Raw genomic sequence first — 25,059 nt, forward strand, 5'->3', positions numbered from 1 at the left:
CTCATAGAGGCTCTACAGTAGCCACTAATCCCGCTTGATGTATTCTACCACCACAGCTGGGGGCTTCCGAATAGCATTTGCCACACACTACAAGAGTAGGATTACCAGACATCCCCAGTTCCCGGGGACAGTCCCCGGATTTGCAAATCTGTCCCGGACAAATTCCGTCCCTGGAATGTCCCCAAAATCACAAATCTGTCCCCGGGAAACGTGGCAGCGGCAGCCTCAGCAGCCCGGAGCCAGCCTGTTAGCGCAGTTGGGTCTGGCTGGCTTCAGGAGCTGCTCGCTGCCGTGGTGCCCGCCATTTTTCCTGTGCCATGGCAGCAAGCAGCTCCTGAAGCCAGCCAGACCCAACTGCGCTAACAGGCTGGCCCCTCCTGGGCAACAGCCACCTGCCCGTGATTCCCGATCCTCCCCTGATCTGTCAAAACAAAGGGGGGAGGCTCGGGAGTCACAGGCACGCGGCGTACCGTTGCCCAGTTTTTAAAACACTCTGCACATTTATGTTTCACAGGGTGTGAAAGAAGAGCTTTGCACCTTTATACAATATGCATGTGTGCTTGGGCCCAGTGTCTTTTGCCTCACCATCCCCACTACTGACTCCCTGTTGCTACTCAGCTTCAAAAAAAATTAAAAAGTGTCCCCGGATTCATTGAAAACAATCTGGTAACCATATACAAGAGGGGCTAGTGTAGTTCCACAGAATGAAAAATTATGTATGTGTAAAGAGGTTCTTTTGAGAGAAAGGAATTAAGAGCTTTGACGTGCTTTATGGTTCTCTCACTTTATGCACAAACTCTGGGCAGTTTTGATGAGCAGGAGGGAGGCAGCCCCCAGTCTTTCTTAACAGCAACCCCCTCCTTAAGTACGTCCATTTCTCATTTTCCACCGCTCTCCGCCCCACCTCCATCTTGAAGACTGCAAATTGGAGGAAGGCAATTTGTCAACCCCCTAGTAGTGGTGATTGCTCATGGTGGAACTAACTCAGATGATGACCTTACAAAGATCCAATTAAGCATGGGCTCTTAAGAATATGTCGGCATGACAGGGAGAGGGAAATGAGGATGCCCCGCTGGGAGGAAAAACTGCACCTCGGCGTGTGGCTTAATGATCTCAATTTGGTTTCTTCTGGATGTGAAGGGTCAGGAGAACTAATGGGGAACTGTTCTTGCAAAACATCAGTGGGGCAGTCAGTGCACTGATAGCTGAGTGATGCTGTATGGAGTGGGCATGGCAAAAGTGCTGTGGGGGATGTACAGCGATGGTGGGCATTGTTGCCTATAGGAACAGATAAGTTGTGCAGTGTCCAGGAGAGAGTCCCTGCAATGCTGCTTGTGCTGATAACTCTGCTTCTGATCTCTGGATCCATGTGGCACATTTTTATTTATTTATTGCCTGTGTCTCTTTTGAACTCTGCTTTTCGGCCAGGATTAGCTTCCCATTAAAATCTGTTGCACGGTGTGATATAGAGGAAGGGGGTGGTTTTATTACTTCTCACAAACCCCTTTCTGGATTGGTGGTTTCCAGTATAGACTGTAGGTGCGCATGAGAGAGCCAATAGGTGAGGACTGCAGAGGGGTACTGGTGATACTTAGAAAGAGAATAGGCAAGTTGCAGGTGATCAGAACCCTGGTCAGCTCCTTCTGGAGAAAGTACCAGAGACCGGATGCAAGGCAGATTGGAGCTCAGCAGAGAGGAAGAAAGAGACAAAATTTGCTGTAGTCACTGATTCTGATTCCACTTATTGCTGTGCTCCCTGCCTTCCACCCTACTGGTCCCAACGAACACCAGACACCACTGAGAGCGCTTTTTCTTCTTCCCTTTCAGGCAAGGACTGAAATTTGACACAGGGTGCTAAATGTGGCAATTAGAGATCCTTGCCTTTCATTTGAATCAGAGCAGATTACTAGCTCTTGTGAATAATGGGAGTGGAGAGACCGCTTTGTAAGGTTTGGTAGCGTTCTTATTATCAATGTGCCATGCGATCTGACCTTGATACCTCCACAGGGTACCTCCTGATCTTGTTTCTGAGGCCTGCTTGCACAAACTGCATTACAAGCTGGCTCCCTAAAGGGAATAGCGTAGACTGTACTGCATCTTACTGGAAGTGAAGGATGCCATTTTTGAACATACATCCATAACTCTCTACAATTAGAAAACTAATGCATTGGGTGGAAGGTTTCTCCACCAGATGGGTTCTTGCTGTGCTGCTTTTTCTTACTCCTACTACTACTACTACTACAAATAGCAATTATTATTATTATTATTATTATTATTATTATTATTATTATTATTAAATCTATATACTGCCCTTCATCCATAGATCTCAGGACAGCATAAAAATACATGATCGGAACACAAAATACAATAGAAAAACAAGAACAAAACAAACCAATAACCCCCCCCTCTAGCCACCCCCTCCCACAAACACATTTAAAAGGGTGTAAGATGTTAATCATCCCAAGACCTAGTCGAAGAGGAACGTTTTCGCCTGGCGCCTAAAGGTGTACAATGAAGGTGTCAGGTGAACCCCCCTTGCATTCAGAAATATGATTTCCCCCGCCTGTAGTCTAGAGTGGCATGATCTGTTTTACTATCATATTCTGAAGGGTGTGTAAAGGGACCCCTGATCATTAGGTCCAGTTGTGGCTGACTCTGGGGTTGCAGCGCTCATCTCGCTTTACTGGCCGAGGGAGCCGGCGTACAGCTTCTGGGTCATGTGGCCAGCATGACTAAGCTGCTTCTGGTGAACCAGAGCAGTGCACGGAAACGCCATTTACCTTCCCGCCAGAGCGGTACCTATTTATCTACTTGCACTTTGACGTGCTTTCGAACTGCTAGGTTGGCAGGAGCAGGGACCGAGCAACAGGAGCTCACCCCATTGTGGGGATTCAAACCGCCGACCTTCTGATCGGCAAGTCCTAGGCTCTGTGGTTTAACCCCCAGCGCCACCCGCCACCCGTGAAGGGTGTGTAGACTGGGCCAAATAATGCAAACCGAAAGATCTGGTAGTAAATCCATGGTGGATACACAGCCTGTTAGATTTATACCTCCGGCTTCTTCAAGTAGCTCAGGGTCCAAATAATACCGTAACGGAGGTTCAGTGTCCTCATACAAATATTGGAAGAATGAGACACGAAGGTTAGGAGGAATTTGTGAGGATAAAGGGGTGACAGCCTTGTGAGTACCAGAAGTTACCAATTTCCAGAAAAGTTTCTGATTTGGGGTCCGAATATATAGACATCCCAATCACCCCTCTTGTCTAATTTAACGACTGTCTACACACTGGCTGGCAGTGGCTGTCAAGTGCTTTGAACTACCCTGAGACCTATGGGTATAGGGTAGTATACAAATAATAATAATAATAATAATAATAATAATAATACCTGCATATGCCAGGAATTGAACTTTGGCCTTTCTGTTTGCAAAGCATGTGCTCTACCACTGAGCGAGTCCAAACATCTAAGAACTATGCCACACTCTTCCTCTAATATTTGTGTCCCTAAGAAGATAACACCTCTGATTTTGAAAATTGTTACTCTTAAGATTGCCCCAAATGAAAAACTTTCTTTTTTAAAAAAATAATTTTTATTAATTTTCCAAACACATAATAAAAACAAACTATAAATAAGACAATAACAGTAACATACAAACAAATAAACACGTATAATTTCTTAACCTTATTTTCATATACCTTATTTCCTGGACTTCCCCATACCTTCCCTATTCTGCATCCTTGTTTCACATTTCTTCAGCAACTTCTTAAATCAAATTTAAACCAATCACTTTCATTAGATTTTTTCTTTGACTTATTGGTTTCAGCTGCAATTCTCTATTTCTTAGTTCCTTAACATCTTAACACTCCTCAATTTTACAACAGTTTTTAAGATATATTTTAAATTTCTTCCAGTCCTCTTCCACTGTCTCTTTCCCCTGGTCACGGATTCTGCCGGTCATCTCTGCCAGACCCATGTAGTCAATCACCTTCGTTTGCCATTCTTCCAGAGTGGGTAGTTCTTGTGTCTTCCAATACTTTGCCAAAAGAATTCTCGCTGCTCTGGTTTCTCTTCAGATCGTATAAATCTTTCGCCTTTTACCAAATGAAAAAACTTTCCACCCTGGTACAAGATGCCTGGGTTTTAGATGAAAGAAGTTGATATGAGGGTGACTTTGTTGGGAATCAGGTGCTAGAAGCTTTCTACTTGACTCCCTTTCCAGAACAGCGCATATTCAACACAGCGCTGCCGGCGGTACATGCACTTAGCAAACTTCTTAAAATAGACTTACTGCCACAGCTTATACTAACAGCTGGTGGAAACTTCAGTCAGAAAATAGTCACATGAATACAGGCTCTGGGAACGCAGTGAATTACACCAAACAATCCCAACATTTCTCAGTGATTGCAACAGACTATTACATATTTTATTGGAGCGCCGTACCAACCGACACAGAATCGTATTACTTGGCCTGTTTTTCTTGAGGCGAAACTGGAAGAGATTGGTTTGCCTCCTTTTTGCTATAGGAATTCACCCACAGTTGCATTCTGGGGCTGCGGTTAGCCCAGGCTTCTTCAACCTTGGCTCTCCAGATGTTTTGAGACTACAGTTCCCATCATCCCTAACCACTGGTCCTGCTAGCTAGGGATCATGGGAGTTGTAGGCCAGAAACATCTGGAGGGCTGAGGTTGAGGAAGCCTAATTAGCCCCTTCTAAGGGGAAAAATAGCATAAATCCCCAGGAAAGATTAAGATGGGAGAAATGTCACAAACACCCAAGGGTCATTGGTGAGGGTGGACTTCTTCCCTCTCCTCACGTATTTTTTGGGGGTGCAATGAAGATCTTTCCACTGCCTTGCATTGGGAAAGGCATACCGTATTTTTCGCTCTATAAGACACACCAGACCATAAGATGCACCTAGTTTTTGGAGGAGGAAAACAAGAAGAAAAAAATTGTGAATCCCAGAAGCCAGAACAGCAAGAGGGATCTGGCTTCTGGGATAGCCTCTTGCTGTCCTGGCTTATGGGATAGCCATGTGCACAGTGGCGTAGCGTGGGGGGTGCAGGGGGCCAGCCGCACCGGACGCAACATCTGGGGGTGCGCTCGCACTCGCAGCTCTCTGCCCCTACCCAGATCCACTGGTTAGGGGGCGCAAATTACTTGCCTTGCCCCGGGTGCTGACAACCCACGCTACGCCCCGGGTGCTGACAACCCACGCTATGCCACTGCACGCGCAGCCTCTCCCAGACAGCGGAAGAAAGGCACCCCCAAGAGCCGTGGCAGAGAGAAGGGCAGCCCTTCTCCCTCCTCCGGGAAAAGCCCCGAAGACCCACACACACACTCCACGCAGCTCTGTAAAGGGAGCGCTGAGTAGAGCCTCCCTCCTGCATTCGCTCTGTAAGACGCACACACATTTCCCCTTACTATTTAGGAGGGGGAAAGTGTGTCATAGAGCGAAAAATGCGGTAGATCTTTGGGGAAAACAAAGCCTCCTGGAAGGTCACAAGTTCCCTCCCCGCCCCCGCCCCCGCTCTGTTTTATTTTCCCCTCACACTGCTCAGTTCCTCTTGGCTTTATTTTTGTCTTCTGCGCTGCTGGACTGCGTTTGCGCTGTTTGTTTTCGGCTCTATTGTTTGCACATTTTTAATTGCCCAGTGAGCCGCCCTGGGAGTCTTACTGATTGAAAAGCAGGGAATTAAATTATAGAAAGCCAGCTGACAGAAACTAAGTACATATAATGTCCCTGGGCCCAAAAGAATGTTCATGGGAAAACATCACAGCAAGAAGCACACGCACCTCACCTGGGTTTGGAGAGAATTAGCCAGGTACCGGGAGACTTGTATATAACAGGTTACGCATATGATGCAAGTATCTGTGAATATAAGCTTGTCCCCGTTCGGCATTGAAACGGTCGTTTGCCATCACAGAAATACAACAGTATAGAAGTACATTTTAGCCTATGTGGGCCTCAGCGAAGAAGACCACATGTTATTTTGTCAGATCCATCAGGTTGCTAAGGCAAATGTAGAAACCTTACATATACTGTATTCCTCTCCCCCCGTCAACAAATACCTGTTTTCTTCCAGTTATTCAAGGAATAAAACTCTCTGGGAAATTCATTTGAGAAACCAATCCTTAGGATAATTATACACCATCATCATCAATTGAATTTATATACCACTCTATACCCAGAGGGCTCATTCAGAACATGGTGGACAATATTTTCCACTTGTCCCTGGGCACAGATACACAAAAGGTGGTTTGCGGGTATTTTGGTATATCTCCCATCCAAATATGTTGTGGGCGTAGTTTGAAATCTCAAAGCTACAGCTCTTTTCATTCAAGCTTTATACGTTCCACAGTATTTTTAGGAGACTGAACGTATGATGTTCGCCTATAAAGGGTCAGGCCATTGTTCCATCTAATTCAGCGCTTTGAGACGCGTTCATTGTTACAAATACAGTTGTTGCTGGACTACAACTCCCATCAGCCCTTGCCAGAGATGATGGGAGTTGTAGTCCATCAACTTCTGGAGGGCTCCACATTGGCTATGCCTGTGGTTCGGAATCCCACAGAGAAATCCTGCGCATGTTTACCTAGAAGTAAGTCCCACTGCATTCAATGGAACTTTCTTCCAGCTCAGTGGATGTTGAACTGCAACCTTAAGCAGTTGATCTGGCTTCTACCAGCTTGAACTCTGGGGCTTAGACATTTCAGTTTGTTTGTGTGTGTTTTTTTTAAAAAAGCCTTGCTTTTAGAAATAATGGGCACTGCTTCTTTTGTTCTCCTGTCTTCTAAAATACTGAAACAGCGACAGGGGGTGGTGGTGGAAGGGGGGACAGATGAAGCACACAAGTGACTTGCGTTCCAAGCTAGGAGGACATTTAAATTAGGTAATAGCCTTTTAGTGGAGCTGCTGTCCACTTTCTGGTACCCTGGTGGGGCTGTTTTCTTTGTGAGTTGCTGGCTCCTGCAGATGGGAAGCGTCAGCAAGGATAAAAGTAATCAACCCAAAGGAGGAGAATGTGAAAAGGCAGTAGCTGCAGCCACAAAGTTCCTGAAAGATTTAAAGAGCCTAATGCACAGCTGGGTTTTCAGATGGCCTGCTTTTAAATATGCACTTAGGACACAGTCGGCAGCACCTGCAAGAGAGAACAAAGGGGCTAAGTTGTCAGCGGTGGGAAATGTTTCATCAAAACAGCACATCTCGTTCTTTTATGTTCCATTTGTTAGCGGGGTGTAGTTTTCCAAACAGCTTTTCTGAAGTTTCCATCAGTGCCAACGGCTGCAAAAGGGTGACAGGGAGGCTAAAAAAAAACAAACAACTCAGGAAGGTGATAGACATTATTGTGTTAGGCGGGGTTGCCGCCAAGCTCATAATGAAGGCACAATATCCAGGCAGCTAATTCAGCCACTCCCTGGAGGTTCCTTTGTTCTGCCTTGGCTGTACTTAAGGCTTCTTTCTGTCATTTTCACAGGCTGTTTGCATCTCTGCACCTCTATCCGTAACAAATTAGAGGTGGCTTTCCCAGGGTGCATGAATGCAGGACTGGAACGGCTCCTAACACCACAACCATCCTCAACACAATTCCATGTACAGAGAAGCCAACTGAGCTGGCTGCTGAATCTTACTTACTGGGGCAGCACACCTGAGAATAGCAAATTAAGCTTAGCGTGTACAGGGCAGGCTGTGTCACTACAGATGGGAGATCAACTTGTTCAGCACACTTATTTCCAGCCTTTCTCAACGCTCCCATAGAATCATAGAATAGAATCATGGAATCATAGAGTTGGAAGAGACCACAAGGGCCATCGAGTCCAACCCCCTGCCAAGCAGGAAACACCATCAGAGCACTCCTGACATATGGTTGTCAAGCCTCTGCTTAAAGACCTCCAAAGTAGGAGACTCCACCACACTCCTTGGCAGCAAATTCCACTGTCAAACAGCTCTTACTGTCAGGAAGTTCTTCCTAATGTTTAGGTGGAATCTTCTTTCTTGTAGTTTGCATCCATTGCTCCGTGTCCGCTTCTCTGGAGCAGCAGAAAACAACCTTTCTCCCTCCTCTATGTGACATCCTTTTATATATTTGAACAAGGCTATCATATCACCCCTTAACCTCCTCTTCTCCAGGCTAAACATGCCCAGCTCCCTTAGCCGTTCCTCATAAGGCATCGTTTCCAGGCCTTTGACCATTTTGGTTGCCCTCCTCTGGACACGTTCCAGTTTGTCAGTGTCCTTCTTGAACTGTGGTGCCCAGAACTGGACACAGTACTCCAGGTGAGGTCTGACCAGAGCAGAATACAGTGGCACTGTTACTTCCCTTGATCTAGATGCTATACTCCTATTGATGCAGCCCAGAATTGCATTGGCTTTTTTAGCTGCCGCGTCACACTGTTGGCTCATGTCAAGTTTGTGGTCAACCAAGACTCCTAGATCCTTTTAACATGTACTGCTCTCAAGCCAGTTGTCACCCATCTTGTATTTGTGCCTCTTATTTTTTATTGCCCAAGTGCAATACTTTACATTTCTCCCTGTTAAAGTTCATCTTGTTTGTTTTGGCCCAGTTCTCTAATCTGTCAAGGTCGTTTTGAAGTGTGATCCTGTCCTCTGGGGTGTTAGCCACCCCTCCCAGTTTGGTGTCATCTGCAAATTTGATCAGGATGCCCTCGAGTCCATCATCCAAGTCGTTGATAAAGATGTTGAATAAGACCGGGCCCAAGACAGAACCCTGTGGCACCCCACTAGTCACTCTTCTCCAGGATGAAGAGGAACCATTGATGAGCACCCTTTGGGTTCGGTCAGTCAGCCAGATGTGCTTATGGTTGGATTATGCCAGGCATAGGCAAACTCGGCCCTCCAGATGTTTTTGGACTACAACTCCCATCATCCCTAGCTAACAGGAACAGTGGTCAAGGATGGTGGGAGTTGTAGTCCCAAAACATCTGGAGGGCCAAGTTTGCCTATGCCTGGATTACTCACTTCTCCAAATTTTGCAGCACGGTGGTATGTAAAAGCTGCACATAAATATGTATATTATATAAAGGGGGAGCATGCAAAATGCATATTTTACAGAGAAATACATAGAAAAGCATTGAAAAGCTGTGTTTTTAATTCATTCCAAACTGAAAACATACCCCTGCGGGGTACAAATCTTCAAAATACGTAGATAATAGGCAAGGGTGCATACATATACACCAGTACTGGGGAAGCTTTGGCTTGTCAGATGTTTCTGAACTATATCCCCAGTCAACCCCACCCATTGACCATGCTTACCAGGGCTGATGGGATTTGGAGTCCAGCAACATCTTGAGAGCAACACCTTTATGCACACTTAACCTTGAAGTAAGCCCCATGGAGTTACATTCTGAGTAAAAGGAGTGCGTCTCTTTCTTCTGAATAAAAACTAGTGGCTTCTAATCATGATAACTGTATGAGGCAAAAATGCCTCTGAATACCAGTTGCTGGAATGCATCAGTGGGAATGGCCTGTTGCTCCCATGTCCAACTTCTGGGTCAGGGACGTGGGTGGCGCTGTGGGTTAAACCACAGAGCCTAGAACTTGCCTATCAGAAGGTCGGCGGTTAGAATCCCCGCAATGGGGTGAGCTCCCATTGCTCGGTCCCTACTCATGCCAACCTAGCAGTTCGAAAGCACGTCAAAGTGCAAGTAGATCAATAGGTACTGCTCCCGCAGGAAGGTAAATGGCGTTTCTGTGCGCTGCTCTGGTTCGCCAGAAGCGGCTTAGTCATGCTGGCCACATGACCCGGAAGCTGTACTCCAGCTCCCTCAGCCAATAAAGCGAGATGAGCGCCGCAACCCCAGAGTCTGTCAAAACTGGACCTAATGGTCAGGGGTCCCTTTACCTTTACCTTTACCTTTACCTTACCAACTTCTGTGGTTACCCAAGGAGAAAGGGCCACAATCCTATGTGAGCAACTTTCCAAGGGCTGGTTGGGACCAGAGACAAAACTGGGCTCAATTTCATGAGTATTACCCTTGTACAGTACTGTACAGAGTACTCATACTGTGGTATTGTGCTCCTTCCTTTGGTCTGGAGGCATACATAAAAAGTCTTTTCTGGTCCTTTGGGATATCGGTACCTACAATTCCTAATAAGAATGCACTAATGCACAGCTGGGTTTTCAGATGGCCTGCTTTTAAATATGCACTCAACACAGCAGAAGTCTGGGCAACCGTCTCCTGCCTCAGCCACCCAACTCATCCTGCAGAAAGAGTCATATGCCTAGTGTGGCAAGAATAGCTCAGTCGGTAAAGCAGGAGACTTTTAATCTCAGGGTTCTGAGTTCAAGCGCCATATTGGGCAAACGATTCCTGCATTGCAGGGCGTTGGACTAGATGACCCTGAATTGATGAATTGATTTAGTGCACTGTTCTCATGCACTCCTTTATCTATGTAATTTTCCCTAATCCAGCGCATCCATAAATGTTACTTTCATCAGTATTGGCCTGCTTTCCCCTAATATAAACATTTTGTACATGTTCTCCGCCTGGAGAACCATTTCATCAAGTGTGAATTTCGAAGGATAGCTGTGATTCGGTTCACATATGGTTTTGGAAAATTCATATTAGTTAGGTTCACACTGAAATCTGAACCAAACTGAGTTTCTCCCCATCCAGACTTCAGACATAGAGGATGGTGAGCCAGATTCATAAATTTTGAAACCATAGACTTTTTACAAATATATATATATATATGGTCCAAATGTAATGGAGTTTGCATGCTTTACTGCAATGTACACTAAAAACCATTGTGACTCACCTTCTAAATTTGCACTATTATATCTGCATTGTTTGAATCAAGAACCATATTGCTTATCAACATTGGGGCTTTTCCAAGAAGCAAAAAGGGTGCTATGTGGCTAATGGCTAATGACCATCAAAGCTATCATTTTAAAGTAATTTTGCAGGGAGCTTCTGAACAGTCACTTCCCCCAGGAGAGCCAGAATGGTCCAGGTCTAAGACTCTATGGTTCTGTGAAATGGTAGCAATGGGGTTCATGTAAGTCCGCAGCAAGATAATTAGATAGGAACTGATGTTGAATTGCTGGCTGATGACTTGTTTGTTTGCTGTCGGACTGTTACTTCCAGCTATTGGGAGACATAATTGATTTTGAATAATATGGTCTGAGAGGCTTCTGAGTTTTTGATCCCTGAGCTCTCCAAGGTCACGATGTGACAGAAGATTTCTCAGAAGTAGGGAAACGAACGGGGGAGCTGGCATGCCAGTGCCAAACTTGGTTAGATCTTCCACCCTCACTCGCTTGCCATGCAATCGTGTGGATAACTGAACTACAAGCGTTTCATGTGATTGACCAGGGAGGACAGACTGACCAACAGGAACGTCATATGACTCTGGTGTTTAGCAGAGATACTAAGAGCATCCATCTCTTCAGAATTCCACCCCAGATGTTGATGTTCTGCTGTACTGAATATGGTTAGAAGTCCAGAAAAGAGTGAGGAGGTGAAATCAGTCATGATCCAAAGGGCACAAGATATAGGACATAATATACAATTTGAAGATTGGGGGAAACTGTGGGAAACAGATTTAAAATTCACAGACTGTTCTCTTTTGAAAGAAAACTACATGAAAATGCTGTGCAGATGGTATATTACACCAGTACAGATAGCAAGAATGTATAAAACCGGGTCAAATATCTGTTGAAAATGTAAAGAAAAGGAAGGGACCTTTAACCATATGTGGTGGGAATGTAGAGAAATTTAAAAAAAATGGGAAATGATATATAATGAATTGAAGAAAATGTTTAAAATGACATTTGTAAAAAAAAACAGAATCATTTTTGTGAGGGATTGTAGGACAAGACCTGCCAAGGAAATTAAAGAACTTGTTTATTTATGCTACAACAGTGGCAAGAGCCTTGATAGCACAAGGATGGAAGAATGAAGAAACCCTGACAAAAGAATAGTGGCAAGAGAAATTGATGAACTATGCGGAACTGGCGGAACTGACATACAAATTGTGAGATAAGGACAACTGTGACTTTAAAGAAGAATGGGAACTTTTTACAAATTATTTAAAAAGACAACAAAATGAATTGGACTCCTTTGCAGGTTTTGAATAAACATACACAAATTTATAGAGGGTTAATATAGTAGACAGATAATAAAAGGATATATACAATTTTACAGTATGCAGAGAATAACATGAGTTGAGAAATCCGAGAGAGGAGCTGAGGGAAGTCTTGGGGGGAGGTGGGAGGGTTCTTAGGGAAGGGGGAGGGGAAAGGGGGGAAATAATGAAGATGATTTGTTTTGATAATTTGTTATGTTGAAATTCATCCTCCACACGTCATCCTAACAACAACCCTTTGCGGTAGGTTCTTCTTCTCTTTTTTATAATAATTTTTATTTGATTTTACAAGTGCAGAGTTATAGCAATACCAAATAAATATCAACATTTAATAACAACAACAACAATATTTAGAGATTTCTCTGAAACTCTAGACTTCCCTCCATCCCCTCCTTGGGTCTCATTGTCAACGTTTTCAACTGCATATAATTTCATAATCCATATTTTAAATCTGTCCCCATTCTCCATAGTACTTGTTACATTACAAGTGTTATTAAAATCCTGTTTCCATCTGCTTGCAGTGGTCTCCTAAATAGATTGTAAATTTTCCCCATTCTTTTTAAAAGTTTTGGTCTTCTTGGTTCCTTAGCTTCCCGGTCAGTTTTTTTATATATATATACATTTTTATTAAAATTTCACAAATTTTAAACAAACACAAAAACACAAACAAACACAACACAAACAACGAGTATAGTTTCAAATCCTTATTTTCTTAACATCTTTCCCAGACTTCCCCACACCTCCCCTTCTTGTATTCCAATTCCAATAGTTAGCTCAGCAAGTTCTTGTCCCCAGCTTTAGCCTTATTATTATTATTATACTTAATTCATCTTAATTAACCAATTTTAACTTATAGACCTCAATTTAAACAACAATACTCATTCTTTACACCCTTTTCTAAGGTCGACCCAAATTCCCTTCCACGAATTTCCCAATTTTTATATTAATTACAAAACAAAAAAACCAAAAAGACAACATATAATTATACACCCTTTGGATTCCAAAACTCTCACCCCCCCTTTCCCGGTTTCGATCCCCAAAGAATGTCCATCAGTCCATCAACTATCAGCCTGGAGATCTCACGTCCGAGGCCCTCAAATCTCTCTCAGTCCCTCTCTGCCGGTTTTTTTGGTAGTCCTTTATATTAGACATCAAGTCTCGGAGAAGCTCTGTCCCAATAGGGTCTATGTTTCTTCCAACTAGACCTCCATGTTCAAAAGTGGAGTCCAAATCTTGTTTCTTGTTGCTTTTAAGTCCAAATGTCCCAAAAGCTCCAACTTTCGCCTTGATCAAATTTGTAATCCATAGGTCTTCAGATCTCCCCATAGGGAGATCCCTCCATTCTTCATTCTCCAATTCAAACCAAACTCTCATCATCCAGGTCTTGTTTTTCTTAGCATCTATCTTAACAGGCCTCTGGCTCTCCTTTGTCGTCTGCGGCATTTCAGCTCCTCCTTCCCACTCCTCTGAAACAGCACATATCTCTTCTTGTTCAGCTACATAGGTTTCTTGAGTCAAGTCCTTAACACATTCAGCAAGTTTGTTTACTTTTAAATTCAAAGTTGTAGCATTTGTAGCCAAAGCTTCACTCTGACCTTGTAACTTTCCCATGAAAAAAAACATTCTGTCCAGCTCAGCCTGTATTTTTCCACCTGCAGCCATTGTAATGTCTCAGAACCCCCTCTAGAGGGATTCTAGTTACTTAATATTCCTTCCAACTCCAATCCAACATTCGAGTTAATTTGTTTCTATTCTTCTTTATTTTCAACAGTTTAAAGTCAGATTGTAACAAAAATAACCAGCAAAGGTAGCAAAAACCAATTTTTTTTTTTCCTTTTCCAACTTTGACAGCTAATTTGACAGCTGTCAAACTCTTTATGTCTCCTCAACAGGCTCTCTCGCGGAGCACTCCCGGGTTGCACTTCAGCTCTTGAAATCAGTTCTTATCCTCCAGCAAAGTTACTTATACTGCCAAGTCGTGGAATTAATAGCTTTTATCCCATAAAGAGAAGGATGTTCTCTCAACCTTAGTTATCAATTCTTGCTTTAATTTATCTACAGAAAGGGGAGACGGACTTCCTTTTAGCACCTCCCCCGATCGTGCCAAATTCAGAAAAAAAGATTTTTAGTTCCAATTTCCGTACTACTCACGGGTTGTTACTTTTAGAGTCCAAATGTTCAAAGAAAGAAGTCAGCGCTCTCCGGCCATGGCATGCGGCTTCGCTCCGTAGGAGAAGCGGTCTACTCTCAGCACCACACCACTCTCCGTCCCCCACTCCGAAGCCTTTAAAAAGGCTTCTTCGCGAGCTTCCCGGTCAGTTTTGCCATCTCAGCGTAGTCCATCAGCTTGGTTTGCCATTCCTCTCTGGTAGGGACTTTATCTTCTTTCCATCTCTGGGCTAATAGCATCCGTGCGGCTGTTGTCGCATACATAAAAAGTCTTTTCTGCTCCTTTGGGATATCGGTACCTACAAGTCCTAATAAGAAGGCTTCTGGGTTTTTTAAATAAAGGTTATTTTAAACATTTTTTCTCATTTCATTATATATCATTTCTCAGAATGCTTTTATTACTTTACACGACCACCACATGTGGTAAAAGTTTCTTTTTCTTTACATTTCCAGCAGGTATTTGTACTTGTCTTCTACATTTTTGCTAACTTACTAGGAGTCAGATACCTGTGTGGTAGGTTCTGGTAAGATAATCACCCAGAAGGCTTCGTGGCTGAGTGGGAATTTAAGTCCTGGTCACTCAGACATGTCATATCAATACTGGGGGGGGGTGCATCAAAGAATGGGGTGAAGAAGAGGATAGCGTGATGGATTTGTAAAAGGGTAAAAGAGTATTGGGAAATGATTCATAATGAATTGAAAAAAATGTTTAAAAGTACTCCCCCCCCCAAAAAAAAAAACCCAGAGTCCTGGGGGTAATTCAGACTGAAATTCCCAGGTGTCAAAAACGGCTATTTATGCTACTACTGCGGCCCGTGTTTTGTTAGCTCAAAAATGGAAAACGAGTGAGGTCCCACCTAAAGAAGAATGGAAACTTAACTTGACGGAATATGTTGAGCTTGCAGATTTAACATATACAATAAGAGAACAAGAAGAACATATGTTTAGAGAAGATTGGAAAACGTTTATTGAATATATGGGAAATAATTGTGTACAGCTGAAAACACTGGCATTATTCAGATAAATTCAACAGTTTAAATAAGTTTTGGTGGATGTAACAATGGAATACTGAATGGTATAGTTTTTGTAAAATGTGCAGGGATTTGTGATATGTAAAATGAACCACGGAAAGAGAAGAAGGGAAGTCATTGGTGTTTTAAGGATGTAAAAGTGAGTGTAAAACAGAAAATTTAATAAAAATTATATACAGATGAAAAAGAAGAGGAATAGCAATTGGAAACATTTGGGGAGGGGTGATTACTCTTTCCCCCTTCTGATTCTGGGGTGAGGGCCCTGCTGTCTTCATCTAAGGATCTTCCAGAATAGCCCAGCTCCTCTTAAATTCTGGTGCTCAACACAGGAACATAGAAACATAGAAAGCTGTCTATTAGTCCACCCAATATTGTTGACCCTGACCAGCAGTGACTTTTCAGGGTTTCAATCAGGAGTCATACCTGGGACCTTTTATATGCACTGAACTATGGTCCTTTCTCTTGTTATGCCTCCTCTGATTGGCTGACTCCACTTCCAGCCAAGAAATGGCTTTTTACCTTAACTGGATGATTGCTGAGTATTTTCATTTGATCAGCATTACCATTTCCCCAAGGGAAGTGGGTGGCACTGTGGGTTAAACCACAGAGCCTAGGACTTGCCGATCAGAAGGTCAAAGGTTCGAATCCCCACGACGGGCAAGTTCCTGTTGCTCGGTCCCTGCTCCTGCCAACCTAGCAGTTTGAAAGTAGATAAATAGGTACCGCTCCAGCGGGAAGGTAAACAGTATTTCCGTGCGCTGCTCTGGTTCGCCAGAAGTGGCTTAGTCATGCTGGCCACATGACCTGGAAGCTGTACTCCGGCTCCCTCGGCCAATAAAGCAAGATGAGTGCCGCAACCCCAGAGTCGTCCACGACTGGACCTAATGGTCAGGGGTCCCATTACCTTTACCATTTCCCCAGTTCTCAATAGCCTTTTACTCCTAATGGATTACCAAGACCATCATTCATTGCCTGTTGTTTGGGGTTGTTTCCCCTCTCCTCTCCCCCAAATCTCTCTCGTCTCCTCTTCCTAGAATCAAAACAAGAAACATACAGTGTTAATTACCTGAAAGCCCATTTCCTCCAAAGAGTACAAGCCTGGACATAACACAGATCTGCCTCTATTGAACAATTTGTGTTTATTGAGGCATTTATTCTGCAAATAAGCCCTCGTTATGAGCTTGGGATATTCATAAAGGGCTGTCTTGGGCTCCATGTGCTATTCATCCTTGGGGATGCTGCAGCAATTAGGGTTGCCAACTGACCAGAGATTCGTCTCATGCCTTCCTCTTCCAGCTTCGAAAAGCCAAACTGATTCCTTTCTACACATCAGCTTTCACTTGCTAAGATCCAGAACATGGCTACAGGGGCTGGCTGAAAATGCAAACCGGGTAAGATTCCAAAGGTTCCCTTTCTTGAATGAAAGCAGTCTTCCTATCACAGAAAGACTCCTTTCCTTGCAAGAAGATGGCCGTTGGAAGAAAATTAGCATTAAGCAGCTCAATGGTTGAGCACCTGCTTTGGATGCAGAAGGTCCCAGGTTCAGTCCCCAGCATCTCCAAATAGGGCTGGGACTCCTATCTGAAACCCTGGAGAGCTGCTGCCAGTCTGTGTAGACAATACAGAGCAAGATGGACTGATGGTCTGATTCAATGCTAGGAAGTTTCCTGTGGGTTTGTGGAAGGAGGTTGTCAAAAGAAAGGGAATATTTGGATCCAATCTATTGTCTCTGTAGTTTCAGAAACAGGAAGTTGCCCAAGCCCCTGGGCAGCAGGATCTGGCAGCCCCACCACCATTTCCCTTGGCATTACCCAGCATTTCATTTAAGTTCATACTGCTGTCACTGGTCTTCAGTGGCACCAAAAAGAACATATGCAAAGTGCAAACCAAGAAATTATGCCAGTGAGAGCCAGTGTGGTATAGTGGTTAAGAGCAGCTGCTGGGTGACCTTGGGCCAGTCACACTTCTCTGAAATCTCTCAGCCTCACTCACCTCACAGAGTGCTTGTTGTGGGGGAGGAAGGGCGAGGAGAATGTTAGCCGCTTTGAGACTCCTTAGGGTAGTGATAAAGCGGGATATCAAATCCAAACTCTTCTTCTTCTTCTGGCTTTCAAAACAGTGTTTTTATACAAAATGTAACCAGCAAACACTAAAAGGATTGATCGCTTCACATTTCTCTTAATTAATGTTGTTGTTGTTTAGTCGTTTAGTCGTGTCCGACTCTTCATGACCCCCTGGACCAGAGCACGCCAGGCCCTCCTGTCTTCCACTGCCTCCTGCAGTTTGGTCAAACTCATGTTAGTAGCTTTGAGAACACTGTCCAACCATCTCGTCCTCTGTCGTCCCCTTCTCCTTGTGCCCTCCATCTTTCCCAACATCAGGGTCTCTTCCAGGGAGTCTTCTCTTCTCATGAGGTGGCCAAAGTATTGGAGCCTCAGCTTCAGGATCTAATTTCCTTAAGAATGGATAGGTTTGATCTTCTTGCAGTCCATGGGACTCTCAAGAGTCTCCTCCAGCACCATAATTCAAAAGCATCGATTCTTCAGCGATCAGCCTTCTTGATGGTCCAGCTCTCACCTCCATACATCACTACTGGGAAAATTAATACTGAATACAATTTTTGAAAATTTCAGCAAATGATCCTACCTGTGTTTATGTTCTGACTGCTTTGCAATCATCTCCCATCCCCTGAACCCAATGCCCCACATTCGGTTTATGGGCTTCATGGACCCTATCAGTGGGCTAGAATAATACTTGGCAAGAAGTTCCAAAACCTCCTGCCCTGATAAATAATATCACCTATTCATATTTTTCTTTCCTTCCTGACCACACACGGCAGGTGTCATGAATCTAAACAGCCACAAAACTGCTGTACCCAAGCACTTGTGGGAGTTAAAAATAAAAAAAGAAAGGAAGTCATTTTAGTTTTAGTTTTAGCTGTCATGGCTTCCTCCGAGAGACTGAGAAACTCTTGTCTAGCAAACCACAGTGCACTGCAGTAAATCAAAAGGTTTTATGCAGTCCTCCCACGCCCAAATGAATATGCCCCATACTGAGAAGGAAACTAGGTAAATCCTACATCATGATTTATTAAATCTCTCAGAGTCAGCTCAGGTTGGATTCCATATGGATTATGCAGAAAACTTTTCCGGGTGGGCGTAGATAGTCTACATGAAGCCCTTAGATTTTCTACAGCAGACCTCAGCGGACAATGTCTTCTTGACTTAGTGAAGTGCCATGGCTCATTGATAGAACCACCTCGGAAGGTGATGAACTCGCCTTCCTTGGAGGTTTCCAAGCAGAGCTTGGATGGCCATCTGTCATGGATACTTTAGCTGAGATTCCTGTATTGCAGTGGATTGGACTAGATGACCCTTGGGTCTCTTCAGCGCTACAGTGCTATGATTCTATCTGCTTGGCATTCAAGGGGACCCAGATTCAATCCCTAGCATCTCCAGGTAGGGCTGGGAAAGACCAAGTCTGAAATCCTGGAGAGTCACCAAGAGTCAGTGTGGACAGCTCTGCGCCAGATAAACCAATGGTCAGACTCAGTATAAAGCAACTTCCTATATTACTTTCCACAATATGTTGGGAAATTTCACATGTTACATGGAGAGACATGGTGGGGGGGTTGAATTCTTTGTTTTCCCACTCCCCTTCCTCAGATTAGGGGATCTAAGCTAGCAGTGGCTGGCACCAGCATGTATTGTCTAGGCCAGTGGTTCTCAGCCTGTGGGTCCCCAGATGTTGTTGGACTACAACTCCCATCATCCCTGAGCTCTGGCCTTGCTAGCTAGGGGTGATGGGAGTTGTAGTTCAACAACATCTGGTGACCCACAGGTTGAGAAAGGGTTGTTGTGGGCAGCCCAGTGAAAGCATCCCCTCTGTGTACAGCAGCCATGAAAAGGGCAATTTTCATTGGGGGTGAGAGCGGTTGGGGGCCCAGGGCATGATTGGTTGACTTCAGTTGGCTGCAGTGAGTTTTGTTTGCATGGGCATGTGTGTGTTGTTAGGTCAAGTTAGCCATATCACTTCCTATGTTGTCGGTGGGTTCTTGTTGTCTCATTGGGCTGTGTCTAATAAATGAATAGAAATCAGAATGGTCTGCAGCAGGGATGCAGACCCTCCAGATGTTGATGAAATGCTACTCTCATCATTTCTTACCATTGGCTGTTCTGGCCACCCCTAGTCTACACAAGACAGGCAGTGACTCTTTTTCCAGTGGGGCCATTTCCCAGACTTACCTGGGATCTTCCACATGCAAAGAAAACACTCTGCCGTGATGTATGGCTTCAGCTTCTTAAACATTTCAGTAGCTGAGGTTATTTCAGGAGCCTGTTTGTCTTTACATTTGAGTGGACTTTATATAATTCCCCCAGTCTGAGCTTCCTCAGCCTGAGGAATAGAGTGGGATGTAAAATGAGCTGAATAATAAATAGATTCCCTAGCAATATTTGCATTTGTTTCTAATCCCCATGCCTTTCCTTCAGATGTTGATTACATGCTTGGTCCTTGTTGCTTTAGAATTCCAGTAAGTAGGACACTCGACCGATTCTTTGCATCAGGGCTACAGTTTTATGTTGCTATTTTTCATCTGCTTCAACTTTACAATTTGTGTGGTTTAGTCTGGTGCTCTCAATAGTTCCTGCCTCCTCTTCCAAACATGATCTTCTGCATTTCAATGTGTACATTAGCGTTGTTCCACCATTCCTCTCTCCTCGCCCCAGTTCCACCGAGCTCTGAACCTGCATTAAGTAATCTTAAATGTTATGTGCTTATACAACTAAAACTAGAAAAGCCATAATGAAAATCTAGAGTACAATCCATTTTTACCTGGTGGTAAGCAGGGCATAAGATGTGGGTGGTGCTGTGGGTTAAACCACAGAGCCTAGGACTTGCCGATCAGAAGGTTGGCAGGTTCAAATCCCTGCAATGGGGTGATCTCCCACTGCTCGGTCCCTGCTCCTGCCAACCTAGCAGTTCGAAAGCACATCAAAGTGCAAGTAGATAAATAGGTACCACTCCGACGGGAAGGTAAATGTCATTTCCATGCACTGCTTTGGTTTGACAGATGCGGCTTAGTCATGCTGGCCACATGACCCAGAAGCTGTACGCCGGCTCCTTCGGCCAATAAAGTGAGATGAGCGCCATAACCCCAGAGTCGGTCATGACTGGACCTAATGGTCAGGGGTCCCTTTACCTTTTTTTTAAGTAGGGCGTGGATAGCCATCTCTTAGGAGGGATGGAGGAGAAATTCAATCCAGTTCACGTTTAAAGGTAAACATACCGAAAGCTTATACCCAGAACTACTTAGTTGGTCTCTAAGGTGCTACTGGACAATTTTTTTAAAAAAAAATCAGTCATCTTTGAAATTCACATTTGTCTGAATTTTGCAGTGTCAAGTAATGAGTCGGGTGGTGGAAATGGTACATACATATGCATAAGTTGGTGACCATTAAGATATAGAAATGCATTATATTAGGGAAACTTGTTTTGCAAAACGTGTGCTTTAGGAGAAATTCACACTAAAGTGCTGGTGAATTGCCACAGGGATCTCTCTCTTTTAATTGCTGATATGGAAATGCAGAGAACTGAATTTAAGATTGGGAGTTTTGGGGGAGAGAAATGGCGACAAACTGAAATTGAAATATTCCCCCATTCCCTCATCTGTCAGGGATGTTTAGCTGTGAGGTTCCTGCACTGAGCAGGCCACTGAACTCCATGTTCCCTAAGCCCTACTGTGTTCCAGCGGCATCTTCTTCCTAGACAGTGGATATGAGATTGCGGGGTTAACTTTCCAGCTCAGCTTTCTCAGATTCTGTGTATATGTCAGAAGAGCAGGGAGTTAACTGAAGTGTTAAAAGAGACATTTCTTGGAAAATTTAACAGAAAGGACTGGGCGTACTGTGGGATCTTTTTGTGGGGTGTTTTCCTTTTGGGAAACGGGCTGTGTGAATGCTGAAATCTTTTCCAGAGAGGGGAACGAATGATTTAAGGAGTGTCATGAAATTAATCCAGCTGTTTGGGTGAAATCCTATTATTCCACGACTGGATTAGGAACCAGCGGCTTATGCTAAGAAGCTCTAGAGTACATTCAGCTACATTTCTAAAGAATTTTGTGTTGGAAATCTTGTGCGGCTGCATGGTGGGAATGGTTTATAATTCATTAAGCAGATGGTGTATCTGTCAGAATGGGGAAGAAATGCTTCTCCATTGAGAAAACAAGCCAGCTTCAGGAGTGCATAGTTGTGTTGCGCTTCCAGATCCCCTGTCGTGTTCTTCCAAGAGACGCAAGCATTCCTTGTTAGATCTGTTGGGTATAAGCCACTGAACTTTGCTTAAATGGAACTGCTGTCCTTCGCAGTGTATGAGATCTGTTTTCTGTGGGCTGCATAAGCTGCTCCCATCACTTTGACCAACCTATAGCAGCCTATAGTGTGGTGTAGCAGCTAGAGTGTCAGACTAGGGTCTGGGGAGATCAGGGTCCAATTCCCCACCCAGACATGAAGGTAAAAATGCAATAAATAAATAAACCTGGTTCCTTCCAGATGTTTTGGTCTACAACTCCCATCATCCCTCATCACTGGCCATGCTTGCTCAGGCTGATAAATAAAGTAGGCCAGAACATCTGGAGGGTGCCACCTTGGAGAAGACAGGTATATAACAGGCAGCCCTATTTTTATATGTGTTGGAAGCCTCCCAGAGTGGCTGGTGCAACCCAGTCAGATGGGCAGGGTACAAATAATAAAATTATTACAATTATTATTATTATGGTTACTTGGATGTAAGTGTTAGAAATCCTGCTCTGTGATTGCAGTCATGGGATTTTTGTCCTATCACATGACAGTGTATGTTTTGACTCCACCGAGTGGGAAGTGATGGAGACAGGATGTTTGTGTTACTGTGTTCCATGAAGTGGGACTATTGTCCTTTGTTTTTTCTCTTTGCTGTCTGATGCTAGAGAGAGAGGGAGCCATGTTGCAGTGCTCCGTGTCTGTTTATATGTAAATAAAGTAGATTAGCCAAAATGCTGAGTTTCCGAGGTCTGTTACGCAAGCTGTGCAAACTCTGCGGATCCCTAAGTGTGTTGATGTCTGTTGGCATCGGTCACTGTGATGTTCGGGCAGAAGAAAGCTTTTGAAACTCCCGAACGAATGACCAGGAGGGAGAGAACATGCCAGTCAGGCATGTGTCTCTACCAGGGTCCTACTCGAGTGTAGGATGAGCTCCTGACAGTAAGTACCATTGAACCTAATGGGACCTCCTTTTGGGTAGACACTCAAATAGGACTGTACTGTAAATGGAGTGGAGGAATGAAATTGTCTGGACACCTGCTCTGAATAGCAGCCTTAGTATTGACATTGACAAGGAAGGACAGTTGGATCTGCCAACCCATTGGCAATTGAGGTTTATGTCAGGACCCCCCCCCCTGTGGAACAGCAGCCTTGGTCCTAACTATAACTCAGACTGCCCCAAACAATCCATCAGTTCAGAAGCACCAGTTGGTGCATCTTGTCCAAGTGTCAGGGCCTGGCAGGATATTAACAAACGTGCTACCTTGCTTTCGTTGCTTTGTGTTTCGTAAGGATGTTTTTAATAGGTTGTGAGCCATCTAGAGTCCTACCCATGGAGGAAGGCAAGATATAAATACATTAAATTAATCCATTTTAGGGTTGTATAGAATGCTAGCCCTACTTCATTCATTTCAGTAGGTCTACTCTGAGTAGGATTGCAAATTGTTCATTTGGGCAAGAATCTATGCAATGCATATTGGTGGTACTGATGGTGATAATGGTTGAAGAAGAAGAAGATGAATCTCTTGCAGCCACAGGGAAAACTGCTTACCACCTGCAGTGATGCTGCCCAGGCTGTTCTGTTTTAAGTCGGTCTTCCTATGGCAAACCCTCCAGCCCCCAAAGATCAGATCCTGAAGGCATCCTGCTGTTTGGCAGAAGATGCCTGGCTATTTGTATGAATGAGCTGCTCCATTCTAAGGCATAAAGCTCAATCCTGCCAATTACTGAATAAGAGATACTAAAAGTCCTTTTAGAAAGACAAATGCCTCCCCGGAGGGCAGGCAGGCAGAATAAAGATTATTTATTTGACTCACCTGCGTGCTTCAAACGTGCAAGAGGTTGCTGAATCCTCATTTTATCCACTTTACTGTGACGATTTGCAGCCCAGCCACACTTTCCTCATATCAATTCCGGCAACTTTGTCGAGATAAAAGGATATTGGTAGTGCTTGAATCAGTCTTAAAAGTTCTGTGGGAAAGTCGGGGATCTTTCATTCTGTGAGACCTGAGGCCAGCAAACCTAATTCAGAATACGACAAGGTGTATAAAAGCTTTGGTCACAAAGGCCTCGTTCAACTGAATGGACTCCATCCATTAGTCAGCTTGAAACAGCATCAGTGGCGCAATAACAATTGGAAGTCGTGGGCCCAGAACCTTTTGAAGTGTTCCAGTAAAGTATTTCTGCTTCTTGCTTTCACACAGTCAGAGAAACCATGCATATATGAAGAGCCTTAGCTGGATCAGGCCAAAGGCCCATCTAGATAAGCATCCTGTTCTCACCGTTTCTAACCAGGTGCCCATGGGAAGCCCTGAAGGACAACCTGAGTGCAACTCTCTCCACTCATGGTTCCAACAACTGTCAGGCTTTGGGGGATCATATCCCCGAATTGTATTTTAATATTTTGCTGGAAGCCGCCCAGAGTGGCTGGCGAAACCCAGCCAGATGAGTGGGGTATAAAGATGATGATGATTATTATTATTATTTCCCTCCCCCGGTGGCAGTAAATAAGGAGATAAAAGGAAATAGCAGCTTACCAGTTAGTGTCTTTAATAACCACAGTGAGAGACAAAGGAATGCGTCCCTTTACCTTTAATAAGACTATCAGTGGCTACTAACCATGAAAAAAAGCAAGAGAGGACTGTCCCTCTCGTGCCCTTCTGGTGGGTTTGTTTGATTGTTTACTTATTTATTTAAAAGCATTTCTGAAACGCTTGATATTTTAGAAATCTATAAGCAGCATGCTGGATTTGGTCTGAACCAGCAGGGCTCAGTGTTGAAGCATCTGTTTTGTATGCAGGGCGTCCCATTCTCTATCCTTGGCATCTCCAGGTAGGACTAGCAAAAAATCTCTGCCCATCAGTGTAGCCAGTATTGAACTAGATGAACCAGCAGTCTATCTCAGCATAAAGCAGCTTCCTATGGTAATTTTCTTGCACTCTTATCTTCAGCCATGGGTTTCAGGACCATGGCTAGTTCCATGGTTCCTTAATAAACATGGGGGGGGGGGGACATGGCCTCTCAATCTAAATAGCTTGTCTGTAGCCACAAATAACAACCACACATTTAAATTCTTCTTGCTACTCCGTTACACGCAAGACAACTTATTCAGTGTCCTGACATCACAGTGCTGTGTATTCCCCCAGACAGTGGCTTTCCATGCCAGTGATGGGGCTCCATATTGGGTGGTTGACATTTTAAGCAGTTGGCATACACCAGCCAGAGGGCCTTCTCAGTGGAACGCCCTCCTATCAGATGTCAAGGAAATAAAAAACTATCTGACTTTTGGAAGACATCTGAAGGCAGCCCTGTTTAGGGAAGTTTTAAATGTTTGATGTTTTATTGTGTTTTTAAGATTCTGCTGGGAGCCGCCCAGAGTGGCTGGGGAAACCCAGCCAGATGAGTTCGGTATAAATGATGATGATGATGATGATGATGATGATTATTATTATTATTATTAT

The 25,059-nt window shown here is 44.1% G+C and overlaps 1 protein-coding gene across 1 annotated transcript in view; it reads left to right on the top strand.

The window, feature by feature from the left end:
- The window catches only part of DLG2 (discs large MAGUK scaffold protein 2), a 907,935-nt gene that overhangs the window by 819,120 nt on the left and 63,756 nt on the right, over positions 1 to 25,059 (top strand). The window lies entirely within an intron of this gene.

The sequence above is a fragment of the Podarcis bocagei genome, assembly GCF_964188305.1.
Source record: "Podarcis bocagei genome assembly, chromosome: 6".
Classification (NCBI taxonomy): Eukaryota; Metazoa; Chordata; class Lepidosauria; order Squamata; family Lacertidae; genus Podarcis; species Podarcis bocagei.